The following is a 20,865-nucleotide window of genomic DNA, read 5'->3' as shown; positions in this document are numbered from 1 at the left end:
TACTGATGCTGCACACTACTGATGCTGCACACTACTGATGCTGCACACTACTCGTGATGCACACTACTGATGCTGCACACTACTGATGCTGCTCACTACTGATGCTGCACACTACTGATGCTGCACACTACTGATGCTGCACACTACTCGTGATGCACACTACTGATGCTGCACACTACTGATGCTGCACACTACTGATGATGCACACTACTGATGCTGCACACTACTGATGCTGCACACTACTGATGCTGCACACTACTGATGCTGCACACTACTGATGCTGCACACTACTGATGCTGCACACTACTGATGCTGCACACTACTGATGCTGCACACTACTGATGCTGCACACTACTGATGCTGCACACTACTGGTGATGCACACTACTGATGCTGCACACTACTGATGCTGCACACTACTGATGCTGCACACTACTGATGCTGCACACTACTGGTGATGCACACTACTGGTGATGCACACTACTGATGCTGCACACTACTGATGCTGCACACTACTGATGATGCACACTACTGATGCTGCACACTACTGATGCTGCACACTACTGATGCTGCACACTACTGATGCTGCACACTACTGATGCTGCACACTACTGATGCTGCACACTACTGATGCTGCACACTACTGATGCTGCACACTACTGATGCTGCACACTACTGATGCTGCACACTACTGGTGATGCACACTACTGATGCTGCACACTACTGATGCTGCACACTACTGATGCTGCACACTACTGATGCTGCACACTACTGGTGATGCACACTACTGGTGATGCACACTACTGATGCTGCACACTACTGATGCTGCACACTACTGATGCTGCCCACTACTGATGCTGCACACTACTGATGCTGCACACTACTGATGCTGCACACTACTCGTGATGCACACTACTGATGCTGCACACTACTGATGCTGCACACTAGTGATGATGCACACTACTGATGCTGCTCACTACTGATGCTGCACACTACTGATGCTGCACACTACTGATGCTGCACACTACTGATGCTGCACACTACTGATGCTGCACACTACTGATGCTGCACACTACTGATGCACACTACTGGTGATGCACACTACTCATGCTGCACACTACTCATGCTGCACACTACTGATGCTGCACACTACTGATGATGCACACTACTGATGCTGCACACTACTGATGCTGCACACTACTGATGCTGCACACTACTGATGCTGCACACTACTGATGCTGCACACTACTGATGCTGCACACTACTGAGGCTGCACACTACTGATGCTGCACACTACTGATGCTACACACTACTGGTGATGCACACTACTGATGCTGCACACTACTGATGCTGCACACTACTGATGCTGCACACTACTCGTGATGCACACTACTGGTGATGCACACTACTGATGCTGCACACTACTGATGCTGCACACTACTGATGCTGCACACTTCTGATGCTGCACACTACTGATGCTGCACACCACTGATGCTGCACACTACTGATGCTGCACACTACTGATGCTGCACACTACTGATGCTGCACACTACTGATGCTGCACACTACTGATGCTGCACACTACTGGTGATGCACACTACTGATGCTGCGCACTTCTGATGCTGCACACTACTGATGCTGCACACTTCTGATGCTGCACACTACTGATGCTGCACACTTCTGATGCTGCACACTACTGGTGATGCACACTACTAGTGCTGCACACTACTGGTGCTGCACACTACTGGTGATGCACACTACTAGTGCTGCACACTACTGGTGCTGCACACTACTGGTGCTGCACACTACTGATGCTGCACACTACTGATGCTGCACACTACTGGTGATGCACACTACTAGTGCTGCACACTACTGGTGCTGCACACTACTGGTGCTGCACACTACTAGTGCTGCACACTACTGGTGCTGCACACTACTGGTGCTGCACACTACTGCTGCTGCACACTACTGATGCTGCACACTACTGATGCTGCACACTGCTGATGCTGCACACTACTGATGCTGCACATTACTGATGCTGCACACTACTGATGCTGCACACTACTGATGCTGCACACTTCTGATGCTGCACACTACTGGTGATGCACACTACTGATGCTGCACACTACTGATGCTGCACACTACTGATGCTGCACACTACTGATGCTGCACACTACTGATGCTGCACACTACTGATGCTGCACACTACTGGTGATGCACACTACTGATGCTGCACACTACTGGTGATGCACACTACTGATGCTCCACACTACTGATGCTGCACACTACTGATGCTGCACACTACTGATGCTGCACACTACTGATGCTGCACACTACTGGTGATGCACACTACTGATGCTGCACACTACTGATGCTGCACACTTCTGATGCTGCACACTACTGATGCTGCACACTACTGATGCTGCACACTACTGGTGATGCACACTACTGATGCTGCACACTACTGATGCTGCACACTACTGGTGATGCACACTACTGATGCTGCACACTACTGATGCTGCACACAACTGGTGATGCACACTACTGATGCTGCACACTACTGATGCTGCACACTACTGATGCTGCACACTACTCATGCTGCACACTACTCATGCTGCACACTACTGATGGTGCACACTACTGATGCTGCACACTACTAGTGCTGCACACTACTGGTGCTGCACACTACTGGTGCTGCACACTACTGGTGCTGCACACTACTGATGCTGCACACTACTGATGCTGCACACTACTGATGCTGCACACTACTGATGCTGCACACTACTGATGCTGCACACTACTGATGCTGCACACTACTGATGCTGCACACTACTGGTGATGCACACTACTGGTGATGCACACTACTGATGCTGCACACTACTGATGCTGCACACTACTGATGCTGCACACTACTGATGCTGCACACTACTGATGCTGCACACAACTGGTGATGCACACTACTGATGCTGCACACTACTGATGCTGCACACTACTGGTGATGCACACTACTGATGCTGCACACTAATGATGCTGCACACTACTAGTGCTGCACACTACTGATGCTGCACACTACTGATGCTGCACACTACTGATGCTGCACACTAATGATGCTGCACACTACTTATGCTGCACACTACTGGTGACGCACACTACTGATGCTGCACACTACTGATGCTGCACACTACTGGTGATGCATACTACTGGTGATGCACACTACTGATGCTGCACACTACTGATGCTTCACACTACTGATGCTGCACACTACTGGTGATGCACACTACTGATGCTGCACACTAATGATGCTGCACACTACTGGTGATGCACACTACTGATGCTGCACACTACTGATGCTGCACACTACTGATGCTGCACACTACTAGTGCTGCACACTCCTGGTGCTGCACACTACTGATGCTGCACACTACTGATGCTGCACACTACTAGTGCTGCACACTACTGGTGATGCACACTACTGTTGATGCACACTACTGATGCTGCACACTACTGATGCTGCACACTACTGATGCTGCACACTACTGATGCTGCACACTACTAGTGCTGCACACTACTGGTGCTGCACACTACTGGTGATGCACACTACTGATGCTGCACACTACTGATGCTGCACACTACTGATGCTGCACACTACTAGTGCTGCACACTACTGGTGATGCACACTACTGGTGATGCACACTACTGATGCTGCACACTACTGATGCTGCACACTACTGATGCTGCACACTACTGATGCTGCACACTACTGATGCTGCACACTACTGATGCTGCACACTACTGATGCTGCACACTACTAGTGCTGCACACTACTGGTGATGCACACTACTGATGCTGCACACTACTGATGCTGCACACTACTGATGCTGCACACTACTAGTGCTGCACACTTCTGTTGCTGCACACTACTGGTGATGCACACTACTAGTACTGCACACTTCTGGTGCTGCACACTACTGGTGATGCACACTACTGATGCTGCACACTACTGATGCTGCACACTACTGATGCTGCACACTACTGATGCTGCACACTACTAGTGCTGCACACTTCTGGTGCTGCACACTACTGGTGCTGCACACTACTAGCACTGCACACTTCTGGTGCTGCACACTACTGGTGCTGCACACTACTTATGCTGCACACTACTAGTGCTGCACACTTCTGGTGCTGCACACTACTGGTGCTGCACACTACTTATGCTGCACACTACTAGTGCTGCACACTTCTGGTGCTGCACACTACTGGTGCTGCACACTACTTATGCTGCACACTACTAGTGCTGCACACTTCTGGTGCTGCACACTACTGGTGCTGCACACTACTTATGCTGCACACTACTAGTGCTGCACACTTCTGGTGTTGCACACTACTGGTGCTGCACACTACTTATGCTGCACACTACTAGTGCTGCACACTTCTGGTGCTGCACACTACTGGTGCTGCACACTACTTATGCTGCACACTACAAGTGCTGCACACTTCTGGTGCTGCACACTACTGGTGCTGCACACTACTAGTGCTGCACACTACTAGTGCTGCACACTACTAGTGCTGCACACTACTTATGCTGCACACTACTGGTGCTGCACACTACTGGTGCTGCACACTACTTATGCTGCACACTACTAGTGCTGCACACTTCTGGTGCTGCACACTACTGGTGCGCACGCTACTGACGCTGCACACTACTTATGCTGCACACTACTAGTGCTGCACACTACTGATGCTGCACACTACTGGTGCTGCACACTACTGGTGCTTCACACTACTGGTGCTGGACACTACTGATGCTGCACACTTCTGGTGCTGCACACTACTGGTGCTGCACACTACTTATGCTGCACACTACTAGTGCTGCACACTACTGATGCTGCACACTACTGGTGCTGCACACTACTTATGCTGCACACTACTAGTGCTGCACACTTCTGGTGCTGCACACTACTGGTGCTGCACACTACTTATGCTGCACACTACTAGTGCTGCACACTTCTGGTGCTGCACACTACTGGTGCTGCACACTACTAGTGCTGCACACTACTAGTGCTGCACACTACTTATGCTGCACACTACTGGTGCTGCATACTACTTATGCTGCACACTACTGGTGCTGCACACTACTGATGCTGCACACTACTGATGCTGCACACTACTTATGCTGCACACTACTAGTGCTGCACACTTCTGGTGCTGCACACTACTGGTGCTGCACACTACTAGTGCTGCACGCTACTAGTGCTGCACACTACTTATGCTGCACACTACTGGTGCTGCACACAACTTATGCTGCACACTACTGGTGCTGTACACTACTGATGCTGCACACTACTGATGCTGCACACTACTGGTGCTGCACACTACTGATGCTGCACATTACTGGTGCTGCACACTACTGGTGCTGCACACTACTGATGCTGCACACTACTAGTGCTGCACACTACTGGTGCTGCACACTACTGGTGCTGCACAGTACTTATGCTGCACACTACTAGTGCTGCACACTTCTGGTGCTGCACACTACTGGTGCTGCACACTACTTATGCTGCACACTACTAGTGCTGCACACTTCTGGTGCTGCACACTACTGGTGCTGCACACTACTAGTGCTGCACACTACTAGTGCTGCACACTACTTATGCTGCACACTACTGGTGCTGCACACTACTCATGCTGCACACTACTGGTGCTGTACACTACTGATGCTGCACACTACTGGTGCTGCACACTACTGATGCTGCACACTACTTATGCTGCACACTACTAGTGCTGCACACTTCTGGTGCTGCACACTACTGGTGCTGCACACTACTAGTGCTGCACGCTACTAGTGCTGCACACTACTTATGCTGCACACTACTGGTGCTGCACACAACTTATGCTGCACACTACTGGTGCTGTACACTACTGATGCTGCACACTACTGATGCTGCACACTACTGGTGCTGCACACTACTGATGCTGCACACTACTGGTGCTGCACACTACTGGTGCTGCACACTACTGATGCTGCACACTACTAGTGCTGCACACTACTGGTGCTGCACACTACTGGTGCTGCACAGTACTTATGCTGCACACTACTAGTGCTGCACACTTCTGGTGCTGCACACTACTGGTGCTGCACACTACTTATGCTGCACACTACTAGTGCTGCACACTTCTGGTGCTGCACACTACTGGTGCTGCACACTACTAGTGCTGCACACTACTAGTGCTGCACACTACTTATGCTGCACACTACTGGTGCTGCACACTACTCATGCTGCACACTACTGGTGCTGTACACTACTGATGCTGCACACTACTGGTGCTGCACACTACTGGTGCTGCACACTACTGATGCTGCACACTACTAGTGCTGCACACTATTGGTGCTGCACACTACTGATGCTGCACACTACTGATGCTGCACACTACTAGTGCTGCACACTACTTATGCTGCACACTACTGGTGCTGCAAACTACTGATGCTGCACACTACTGATGCTGCACACTACTGGTGCTGCACACTACTGGTGCTGCACACTACTGATGCTGCACACTACTGATGCTGCACACTATTGGTGCTGCACACTATTGGTGCTGCACACTACTGATGCTGCACACTACTAGTGCTGCACACTACTGATGCTGCACACTACTGATGCTGCACACTATTGGTGCTGCACACTACTGGTGCTGCACACTACTGATGCTGCACACTACTAGTGCTGCACACTAATGGTGCTGCACTGCTGCACACTACTTATGCTGCACACTACTTATGCTGCACACTACTGGTGCTGCACACCACTAGTGCTGCACACTACTGGTTCTGCACACTACTAGTGCTGCACACTACTGGTGCTGCACACTACTGATGCTGCACACTACTAGTGCTGCACACTAATGGTGCTGCACTGCTGCACACTACTTATGCTGCACACTACTGGTGCTGCACACCACTAGTGCTGCACACTACTGGTTCTGCACACTACTAGTGCTGCACACTACTGGTGCTGCACACTACTTATGCTGCACACTACTGGTGCTGCACACTACTGATGCTGCACACTACTGATGCTGCACACTACTGGTGCTGCACACTACTGATGCTGCACACTACTGATGCTGCACACTACTGGTGCTGCACACTACTGGTGCTGCACACTACTTATGCTGCACACTACTGGTGCTGCACACTACTAGTGCTGCACACTACTGGTGCTGCACACTTCTAGTGCTGCACACTACTTATGCTGCACACTACTTATGCTGCACACTACTGGTGCTGCACACCACTAGTGCTGCACACTACTGGTGCTGCACACTACTGGTGCTGCACACTACTAGTGCTGCACACTACTGGTGCTGCACACTACTAGTGCTGCACACTACTGGTGCTGCACACTACTAGTGCTGCACACTACTGGTGCTGCACACTACTAGTGCTGCACACTACTGGTGCTGCACACTACTAGTGCTGCACACTACTGGTGCTGCACACTACTAGTGCTGCACACTACTGGTGCTGCACACTACTAGTGCTGCACACTACTTATGCTGCACACTACTGGTGCTGTACACTACTGGTGCTGCACACTACTGGTGCTGCACACTACTGGTGCTGCACACTACTAGTGCTGCACGCTATTGGTGCTGCACACTACTGATGCTGCACACTACTGATGCTGCACACTACTGATGCTGCACGCTACTGATGCTGCACACAACTGGTGCTGCACACTACTGATGCTGCGCATTACTGGTGCTGCACACTACTGATGCTGCACACTACTGATGCTGCACACTACTGATGCTGCACACTATTGATGCTGCACGCTACTGATGCTGCACACTACTGGTGCTGCACACTACTGGTGCTGCAAACTACTGATGCTGCACGCTACTGATGCTGCACACAACTGGTGCTGCACACTACTGGTGCAGCAAACTACTGATGCTGCACACTACTGGTGCTGCAAACTACTGATGCTGCACGCTACTGATGCTGCCCACCTCTTCATGCCGTCAGTATATCTGGAGAGAGTGAAGGATGGGCAGAGAGCCTTCAGCTACACACTCCTCACCTCCCCTGGCCACACTACAGTAACAACGGTTAACGAGAGTATTTGTTCTTATTAACAGATATCTATTAAGTATATGTGCAGATGTACCTTGAGTCAGTACAACGCTGTCGCTGGGCACGACAGATTGTTATCAGCACGCCAAACAACAGTACGTCAAACAACAGTACGTCAAACAACAGTACGTCAAACAACAGTACGTCAAACAACAGTACGTCAAACAACAGTACGTCAAACAATAGTACGTCAAACAACAGTACGTCAAACAACAGTGCGTCAAACAACAGTACGTCAAACAACAGTACGTCAAACAACAGTACGTCAAACAACAGTGCGTCAAACAACAGTACGTCAAACAACAGTACGTCAAACAACAGTACGTCAAACAACCGTACGTCAAACAACAGTACGTCAAACAACAGTACGTCAAACAACAGTACGTCAAACAACAGTACGTCAAACAACAGTACGTCAAACAACAGTACGTCAAACAACAGTACGTCAAACAACAGTACGTCAAACAACAGTGCGTCAAACAACAGTACGTCAAACAACAGTGCGTCAAACAACAGTACGTCAAACAACAGTACGTCAAACAACAGTACGTCAAACAACAGTACGTCAAACAACAGTACGTCAAACAACAGTACGTCAAGCAACAGTACGCCAAACATTACGCCAAGCAACAGCACGCCAAACAACAGCACGCCAAACAACAGTACGCCAAACAACAGCACGCCAAACAACAGCGCACCAAACAACAGCACGCCAAACAACGGCACACCAAACAACAACACGCCAAACAACAGAACACCAAACAACAGAACATCAAACAGCAGAACATCAAACAACAGGACATCAAACAACAGAACATCAGACAACAGAACATCAAACAAGAGAACATCAAACAACAGAACATCAAACAACAGAACATCAAACAACAGAACATCGAACAACAGAACACCAAACAACAGAACATCAAACAACAGAACACCAAACAACAGAACATCAAATAACAGAACATCAAACAGAACACCAAACAACAGAACTCCAAACAACAGAACATCAAACAACAGAACACCAAACAACAGAACTCCAAACAACGGAACATCAAACAACAGAACATCAAACAACAGAACATCAAACATAACACCAAACAACAGAACATCAAACAACAGAACACCAAACAACAGAACGCCAAACAACGGATCATCAAAGAACAGAACATCAAAGAACAGAACAAACAGAACACCAAACAACAGAACACCAAACAACAGAACATCAAACAACAGAACATCAAACAACAGAACACCAAACAACAGGTTGGTAAGTAAGACACATAGGCAACAGTTAGGCAACTTTATTCCGAAACGTTTCGCCTACACAGTAGGCTTCTTCAGTCGAATACAGAAAGTAGGCAAGAACAGTAGAGATGTGAAGACGATGTAATCGGTCCATCACCCTTAAAGTCGTAGATTTGAGGTTGTCAGTCCCTCAGCCTGGAGAAGTTCAGTTCCATAGTCAGGAACTATCTGGAGATCAAGCGACAGTGTTGAGACTTAAATACTGAGGAAAGGAGAGGTGCAGAGTAGTAGTAGTGAGAACGTAGCCACTGGGAGGTCAGGTCCCTCTCAGATCCAACAATTCTCACTTGAAAAAGTGTCAAAGGTGTTTTCTGTACCAAGATGCCATTGTGTTGCAGTGTCTGACAGGGCATCAAACAACAGAACACCAAACAACGGAACAGCAAACAAAACACCAAACAACAGAACATCAAACAACAGAACATCAATCAACAGAACACCAAACAACAGAACATCAAACAACAGAACACCAAGTAACAGAACACCAAACAACAGAACATCAAACAACAGAACACCAAGTAACAGAACACCAAACAACAGAACATCAAACAACAGAACATCAATCAACAGAACACCAAATAACAGAACATCAAACAACAGAACACCAAACAACAGAACATCAAACAAGAAAACATCAAACAACAGAACACCAAGTAACAGAACACAAAACAACATAACATCAAATAAGAGAACATCAAACAACAGAACACCAAACAACAGAACACCAAACAACAGAACATCAAACAACAGAACATCAAACAACAGAACTCCAAGCAATAGAACACCAAACAACAGAGCATCAAACAACAGAACATCAAACAACAGAACATCAAACAACAGAACATCAAACAACAGAACATCAATCAACAGAACACCAAACAACAGAACATCAAACAACAGAACATCAATCAACAGAACACCAAACAACAGAACACCAAGTAACAGAACACCAAACAACAGAACATCAAATAAGAGAACATCAAACAACAGAACACCAAGTAACAGAACACCAAACAACAGAACATCAAACAACAGAACATCAATCAACAGAACACCAAACAACAGAACATCAAACAACAGAACACCAAGTAACAGAACACCAAACAACAGAACATCAAACAACAGAACACCAAGTAACAGAACACCAAACAACAGAACATCAAACAACAGAACATCAATCAACAGAACACCAAACAACAGAACATCAAACAACAGAACACCAAACAACAGAACATCAAACAAGAAAACATCAAACAACAGAACACCAAGTAACAGAACACCAAACAACATAACATCAAACAACAGAACATCAATCAACAGAACACCAAACAACAGAACATCAAACAACAGAACACCAAACAACAGAACATCAAACAAGAAAACATCAAACAACAGAACATCAATCAACAAAACAACAAACAACAGAACACCAAACAACAGAACATCAAACAACAGAACATCAAACAACAGAACACCAAGCAACAGAACACCAAACAACAGAGCATCAAACAACAGAACATCAAACAACAGAACATCAAACAACAGAACATCAAACAAAAGAACATCAAATAAGAGAACATCAAACAGAACACCAAACAACAGAATAGCAAACAACAGAACACCAAACAACAGAACATCAAACAACAAAACATCAAACAACAGAACATCAAACAACAGAACATCAAACAACAGAATATCAAACAACAGAACATTAAACAATAGAACATCAAACAATAGAACATCAAACAACAGAACGTCAAACAACAGAACATCAAACAACAGAACATCAAACAACAGAACATCAAACAACAGAACATCAAACAACAGAACACCAAACAACAGAACATCAAACAACAGAACATCAAACAACAGAACATCAAACAACAGAGCGTCAAACAACAGAACATCAAACAACAGAACATCAAACAACAGAACATCAAACAACAGAACATCAATCAACAGAACACCAAACAACAGAACATCAAACAACAGAACACCAAACAACAGAACATCAAACAAGAAAACATCAAACAACAGAACACCAAGTAACAGAACACAAAACAACATAACATCAAATAAGAGAACATCAAACAACAGAACAAACACCAGAACACCAAACAACAGAACATCAAACAACAGAACATCAAACAACAGAACACCAAGCAATAGAACACCAAAGAACAGAGCATCGAACAACAGAACATCAAACAACAGAACATCAAACAACAGAACATCAAACAACAGAACATCAATCAACAGAACATCAAACAACAGAACAGTAACAGAACACCAAACAACAGAACATCAAACAACAGAACAATCAACAGAACACCAAACAACAGAACATCAAACAACAGAACACCAAGTAACAGAACACCAAACAACAGAACATCAAACAACAGAACACCAAGTAACAGAACATCAAACAACAGAACATCAAACAACAGAACACCAAACAACAGAACATCAAACAACAGAACACCAAGTAACAGAACACCAAACAACAGAACATCAAACAACAGAACACCAAGTAACAGAACACCAAACAACAGAACATCAAACAACAGAAACAATCAAAGAAGAGAACATCAAACAACAGAACACCAAACAACAGAACATCAAACAAGAACATCAAACAACAGAACATCAATCAACAAAACATCAAACAACAGAACACCAAACAACAGAACATCAAACAACAGAACATCAAACAACAGAACAAACAACAGAACACCAAACAACAGACATCAAACAACAGAACATCAAACAACAGAACATCAAACAACAGAACATCAAACAAGAGAACATCAAACAGAATAGCAAACAACAGAACACCAAACAACAGAACATCAAACAACAAAACATCAAACAACAGAACATCAAACAACAGAACATCAAACAACAGAACATCAAACAACAGAACATTAAACAATAGAACATCAAACAATAGAACATCAAACAACAGAACGTCAAACAACAGAACATCAAACAACAGAACATCAAACAACAGAACACCAAGTAACAGAACATCAAACAACAGAACATCAAACAACAGAACACCAAACAACAGAACATCAAACAACAGAACATCAAACAACAGAGCGTCAAACAACAGAACATCAAACAACAGAACACCAAAAAACATAACACCAAACAACAGAACATCAAACAACAGAACATCAAACAACAGAACATCAAACAACAGAACATCAAACAACAGAACAAACAACAGAACATCAAACAACAGAACATCAAACAACAGAACATCAAACAACAGAACATCAAACAACAGAACATCAAACAACAGAACATCAAACAACAGAACATCAAACAACAGAACACCAAACAACAGAACATCAAACAACAGAACATCAAACAACAGAACATCAAACAACAGAACATCAAACAACAGAACATCAAACAACAGAACATCAAACAACAGAACATCAAACAACAGAACATCAAACAACAGAACACCAAACAACAGAACACCAAACAACAGAACATCAAACAACAGAACATCAAACAACAGAACATCAAACAACAGAACATCAAACAACAGAACATCAAACAACAGAACATCAAACAACAGAACATCAAACAACAGAACATCAAAACAACAGAACACCACAACAAACAACAGAACATCAAACAACAGAACATCAAACAACAGAACACCAAACAACAGAACATCAAACAACAGAACATCAAACAACAGAACATCAAACAACAGAACATCAAACAACAGAACATCAAACAACAGAACATCAAACAACAGAACATCAAACAACAGAACATCAAACAACAGAACACCAAACAACAGAACATCAAACAACAGAACATCAAACAACAGAACATCAAACAACAGAACATCAAATAACAGAACATCAAACAACAGAACAAACAACAGAACATGAAACAACAGAACATGAAACAACAGAACATGAAACAACAGAACATCAAACAACAGAACATCAAACAACAGAACATCAAACAACAGAACACAAAACAACAGAACACCAAACAACAGAACACCAAACAGAACATCAAACAACAGAACATCAAACAACAGAACACCAAACAACAGAACATCAAACAACAGAACATCAAACAACAGAACATCAAACAACAGAACTTCAAACAACAGAACATCAAACAACAGAACATCAAACAACAGAACATCAAACAACAGAACATCAAACAACAAAACATCAAACAACAGAACATCAAACAACAGAACATCAAACAACAGAACATCAAACAACAGAACACCAAACAACAGAACACCAAACAACAGAACACCAAACAACAGAACATCAAACAACAAAACATCAAACAACAGAACATCAAACAACAGAACATCAAACAACAGAACATCAAACAACAGAACATCAAACAACAGAACAAACAACAGAACATGAAACAACAGAACATCAAACAACAGAACATCAAACAACAGAACATTAAACAACAGAACATCAAACAACAGAACACCAAACAACAGAACACCAAACAACAGAACACCAAACAACAGAACATCAAACAACAGAACATCAAACAACAGAACATCAAACAACAGAACATCAAACAACAGAACATCAAACAACAGAACACCAAACAACAGAACATCAAACAACAGAACACCAAACAGAACACCAAACAACAGAACATCAAACAACAGAACATCAAACAACAGAACATCAAACAACAGAACATCAAACAACAGAACAAACAACATAACATCAAACAACAGAACATCAAACAACAGAACATCAAACAACAATACATCAAACAACAGAACATCAAACAACAGAACACCAAACAACAGAACACCAAACAACAGAACATCAAACAACAGAACATCAAACAACAGAACATCAAGCAACAGAACATCAAACAACAGAACATCAAGCAACAGAACATCAAACAACAGAACATCAAGCAACAGAACATCAAACAACAGAACATCAAACAACAGAACATCAAACAACAGATCAAACAACAGAACATCAAGCAACAGAACATCAAACAACAGAACATCAAACAACAGAAGATCAAACAACAGAACATCAAGCAACAGAACATCAAACAACAGAACATCAAACAACAGAACATCAAACAACAGAACATCAAACAACAGATCAAACAACAGAACATCAAGCAACAGAACATCAAACAACAGAACATCAAACAACAGAACATCAAACAACAGAACATCAAGCAACAGAACATCAAACAACAGAACATCAAACAACAGAACATCAAACAACAGAACATCAAACAACAGAACATCAAACAACAGAACATCAAACAACAGAACATCAAACAACAGAACATCAAACAACAGAACATCAAACAACAGAACATCAAACAACAGAACTTCAAACAACAGAACATCAAACAACAGAACTTCAAACAACAGAACATCAAACAACAGAACATCTAATAACAGAACATCAAACAACAGAACATCAAACAACAGAACATCAAACAACAGAACATCAAACAACAGAACATCAAACAACAGAACATCAAACAACAGAACACCATACAACAGAACACCAAACAACAGAACACCAAACAACAGAACATCAAACAACAAAACATCAAACAACAGAACATCAAACAACAGAACATCAAACAACAGAACATCAAACAACAGAACATCAAACAACAGAACAAACAACAGAACATGAAACAACAGAACATCAAACAACAGAATATCAAACAACAGAACATTAAACAACAGAACATCAAACAACAGAACACCAAAAACAGAACACCAAACAACAGAACACCAAACAACAGAACATCAAACAACAGAACATCAAACAACAGAACATCAAACAACAGAACATCAAACAACAGAACATCAAACAACAGAACACCAAACAACAGAACATCAAACAACAGAACACCAAACAGAACACCAAACAACAGAACATCAAACAACAGAACATCAAACAACAGAACATCAAACAACAGAACATCAAACAACAGAACAAACAACATAACATCAAACAACAGAACATCAAACAACAGAACATCAAACAACAATACATCAAACAACAGAACATCAAACAACAGAACACCAAACAACAGAACACCAAACAACAGAACATCAAACAACAGAACATCAAACAACAGAACATCAAGCAACAGAACATCAAACAACAGAACATCAAGCAACAGAACATCAAACAACAGAACATCAAGCAACAGAACATCAAACAACAGAACAAACAACAGAACATCAAACAACAGATCAAACAACAGAACATCAAGCAACAGAACATCAAACAACAGAACATCAAACAACAGAACATCAAACAACAGAACATCAAGCAACAGAACATCAAACAACAGAACATCAAACAACAGAACATCAAACAACAGAACATCAAACAACAGAACATCAAACAACAGATCAAACAACAGAACATCAAGCAACAGAACATCAAACAACAGAACATCAAACAACAGAACATCAAACAACAGAACATCAAGCAACAGAACATCAAACAACAGAACATCAAACAACAGAACATCAAACAACAGAACATCAAACAACAGAACATCAAACAACAGAACATCAAACAACAGAACATCAAACAACAGAACATCAAACAACAGAACATCAAACAACAGAACATCAAACAACAGAACATCAAACAACAGAACATCAAACAACAGAACTTCAAACAACAGAACATCAAACAACAGAACTTCAAACAACAGAACATCAAACAACAGAACATCAAACAACAGAACATCTAATAACAGAACATCAAACAACAGAACATCAAACAACAGAACATCAAACAACAGAACATCAAACAACAGAACATCAAACAACAGAACATCAAACAACAGAACATCAAACAACAGAACATCAAACAACAGAACATCAAACAACAGAACATCAAACAACAGAACATCAAACAACAGAACATCAAACAACAGAACATCAAACAACAGAACATCAAACAACAGAACATCAAACAACAGAACATCAAACAACAGAACATCAAACAACAGAACATCAAACAACAGAACATCAAACAACAGAACATCAAACAACAGAACATCAAACAACAGAACATCAAACAACAGAACATCAAACAACAGAACATCAAACAACAGAACATCAAACAACAGAACATCAAACAACAGAACATCAAGCAACAGAACATCAAACAACAGAACATCAAACAACAGAACATCAAACAACAGAACATCAAACAACAGAACATCAAAGAACAGAACATCAAACAACAGAACATCAAACAACAGAACATCAAACAACAGAACATCAAACAACAGAACATCAAGCAACAGAACATCAAACAACAGAACATCAAACAACAGAACATCAAACAACAGAACATCAAACAACAGAACATCAAACAACAGAACATAAAACAACAGAACATCAAGCAACAGAACATCAAACAACAGAACATCAAACAACAGAACATCAAACAACAGAACATCAAACAACAGAACGTCAAACAACAGAACATCAAACAACAGAACATCAAGCAACAGAACATCAAACAACAGAACATCAAACAACAGAACATCAAGCAACAGAACATCAAACAACAGAACATCAAACAACAGAACATCAAGCAACAGAACATCAAGCAACAGAACATCAAACAACAGAACATCAAACAACAGAACATCAAACAACAGAACATCAAACAACAGAACATCAAGCAACAGAACATCAAACAACAGAACATCAAACAACAGAACATCAAACAACAGAACATCAAACAACAGAACATCAAACAACAGAACATCAAACAACAGAACATCAAACAACAGAACATCAAGCAACAGAACATCAAACAACAGAACATCAAACAACAGAACATCAAACAACAGAACATCAAACAACAGAACATCAAACAACAGAACATCAAGCAACAGAACATCAAGCAACAGAACATCAAACAACAGAACATCAAACAACAGAACATCAAACAACAGAACATCAAACAACAGAACATCAAACAACAGAACATCAAACAACAGAACATCAAGCAACAGAACATCAAACAACAGAACATCAAACAACAGAACATCAAACAACAGAACATCAAACAACAGAACATCAAACAACAGAACATCAAGCAACAGAACATCAAGCAACAGAACATCAAACAACAGAACATCAAACAACAGAACATCAAACAACAGAACATCAAGCAACAGAACATCAAACAACAGAACATCAAACAACAGAACATCAAACAACAGAACATCAAACAACAGAACATCAAACAACAGAACATCAAACAACAGAACATCAAACAACAGAACATCACAGAACATCAAACAACAGAACATCAAACAACAGAACATCAAACAACAGAACATCAAACAACAGAACATCAAACAACAGAACATCAAACAACAGAACATCAAACAACAGAACATCAAACAACAGAACATCAAACAACAGAACATCAAACAACAGAACATCAAGCAACAGAACATCAAACAACAGAACATCAAACAACAGAACATCAAACAACAGAACATCAAACAACAGAACATCAAACAACAGAACATCAAACAACAGAACATCAAACAACAGAACATCAAACAACAGAACATCAAACAACAGAACATCAAACAACAGAACATCAAACAACAGAACATCAAACAACAGAACATCAAACAACAGAACATCAAACAACAGAACATCAAACAACAGAACATCAAACAACAGAACATCAAACAACAGAACATCAAACAACAGTCCTGCGGAATATTCCAAAAACTTTCATAAATAACATCAAAGTCTTAGGTTGGTGAGTCACTATTAACTTCCCTGACTCGCCATTAACTCGCCATTATCTCGCCATTAACTCACCATTAACTCACCATTATCTCGCCATTATCTCGCCATTAACTCGCCATTAACTCGCCATTAACTCACCATTAACTCGCCATTAACTCGCCATTATCTCGCCATTAACTCACCATTAACTCACCATTAACTCGCCATTATCTCGCCATTAACTCACCATTAACTCGCCATTAACTCACCATTAACTCGCCATTAACTCACCATTAACTCACCATTAACTCACCATTAACTCACCATTATCTCGCCATTAACTCGCCATTAACTCGCCATTAACTCGCCATTAACTCACCATTAACTCGCCATTAACTCGCCATTAACTCACCATTAACTCGCCATTAACTCACCATTAACTCGCCATTAACTCGCCATTAACTCGCCATTAACTCGCCATTAACTCACCATTAACTCACCATTAACTCGCCATTATCTCGCCATTAACTCACCATTAACTCGCCATTAACTCACCATTAACTCACCATTATCTCGCCATTATCTCGCCATTAACTCACCATTAACTCACCATTATCTCGCCATTAACTCACCATTAACTCACCATTAACTCGCCATTAACTCACCATTAACTCACCATTAACTCGCCATTATCTCGCCATTAACTCACCATTAACTCACCATTAACTCGCCATTATCTCGCCATTAACTCACCATTAACTCACCATTAACTCACCATTAACTCACCATTAACTCGCCATTATCTCGCCATTAACTCACCATTAACTCGCCATTAACTCACCATTAACTCACCATTAACTCACCATTAACTCACCATTAACCAAAATGGCGCCAAACTCTTGAAAAAGGGAAAACTTCCGCCAATAATACCGCCAATAATATAAGAAAAATTCCCGCCAATAAAGCGAAGAAAAAATCCCCGCCAATAATGTAAATTATTTTTCCCGCCAATAATATATTTTTTTCCGATAATAATGTAAAAAAAAATCTTGAAAATAATGTAAAAAAAAAAAATCCGCCAATAATGTAAAAAAAAAAAAAAATTCACGCCAATAATATGAATTTTTTCCCAGCCAATAATGTAAATTATTTTTTTCCTTGGCTGGTAATATCGTTTTTGCCTTGAACGAAATTTTGATGTAAATTTCGTGATTGTTAGACAAAAGTTACTCCGAAATTTTCAGAAATATTGCCCCAAAAAATTAATTCTCTCATGCATGTTGACTCTGATATTAACTTTGTGACTTGATGGATGTTAAGACTGTTTCTGAGTGGCAGACCTGATTACTCTCGTGTTTCTGAGTGGCAGACCTGATTACTCTAGTGTTTCTGAGTGGCAGACCTGATTACTCTCGTGTTTCTGAGTGGCAGACCTGATTACTCTCGTGTTTCTGAGTGGCAGACCTGATTACCCTAGTGTTTCTGAGTGGCAGACCTGATTACTCTCGTGTTTCTGAGTGGCAGACCTGATTACTCTCGTGTTTCTGAGTGGCAGACCTGATTACTCTAGTGTTTCTGAGTGGCAGACCTGATTACCCTAGTGTTTCTGAGTGGCAGACCTGATTACTCTAGTGTTTCTGAGTGGCAGACCTGATTACTCTAGTGTTTCTGAGTGGCAGACTTGATTACTCTCGTGTTTCTGAGTGGCAGACCTGATTACTCTAGTGTTTCTGAGTGGCAGACCTGATTACTCTAGTGTTTCTGAGTGGCAGACCTGATTACTCTCGTGTTTCTGAGTGGCAGACCTGATTACTCTCGTGTTTCTGAGTGGCAGACCTGATTACTCTAGTGTTTCTGAGTGGCAGACCTGATTATTCTCGTGTATCTGAGTGGCAGACCTGATTACTCTAGTGTTTCTGAGTGGCAGACCTGATTACCCTAGTGTTTCTGAGTGGTAGACCTGATTACTCTCGTGTTTCTGAGTGACAGACCTGATTACTCTCGTGTTTCTGAGTGGCAGACCTGATTACCCTAGTGTTTCTGAGTGGTAGACCTGATTACTCTTGTGTTTCTGAGTGGCAGACCTGATTACTCTTGTGTTTCTGAGTGGCAGACCTGATTACTCTCGTGTTTCTGAGTGGCAGACCTGATTACTCTTGTGTTTCTGAGTGGCAGACCTGATTACCCTAGTGTTTCTGAGTGGTAGACCTGATTACTCTCGTGTTTCTGAGTGGCAGACCTGATTACCCTTGTGTTTCTGAGTGGCAGACCTGATTACCCTAGTGTTTCTGAGTGGTAGACCTGATTACTCTCGTGTTTCTGAGTGGCAGACCTGATTATTCTCGTGTTTCTGAGTGACAGACCTGATTACTCTCGTGTTTCTGAGTGGCAGACCTGATTACTCTCGTGTTTCTGAGTGGCAGACCTGATTACTCTCGTGTTTCTGAGTGGCAGACCTGATTACTCTCGTGTTTCTGAGTGGCAGACCTGATTACTCTCGTGTTTCTGAGTGGCAGACCTGATTACTCTCGTGTTTCTGAGTGGCAGACCTGATTACTCTCGTGTTTCTGAGTGGCAGACCTGATTACTCTCGTGTTTCTGAGTGGCAGACCTGATTACTCTCGTGT

The sequence above is a fragment of the Cherax quadricarinatus genome, chromosome 26 (genome assembly GCF_038502225.1).
Source record: "Cherax quadricarinatus isolate ZL_2023a chromosome 26, ASM3850222v1, whole genome shotgun sequence".
Classification (NCBI taxonomy): Eukaryota; Metazoa; Arthropoda; class Malacostraca; order Decapoda; family Parastacidae; genus Cherax; species Cherax quadricarinatus.
Note: the sequence above shows the minus strand (reverse complement) of the source record.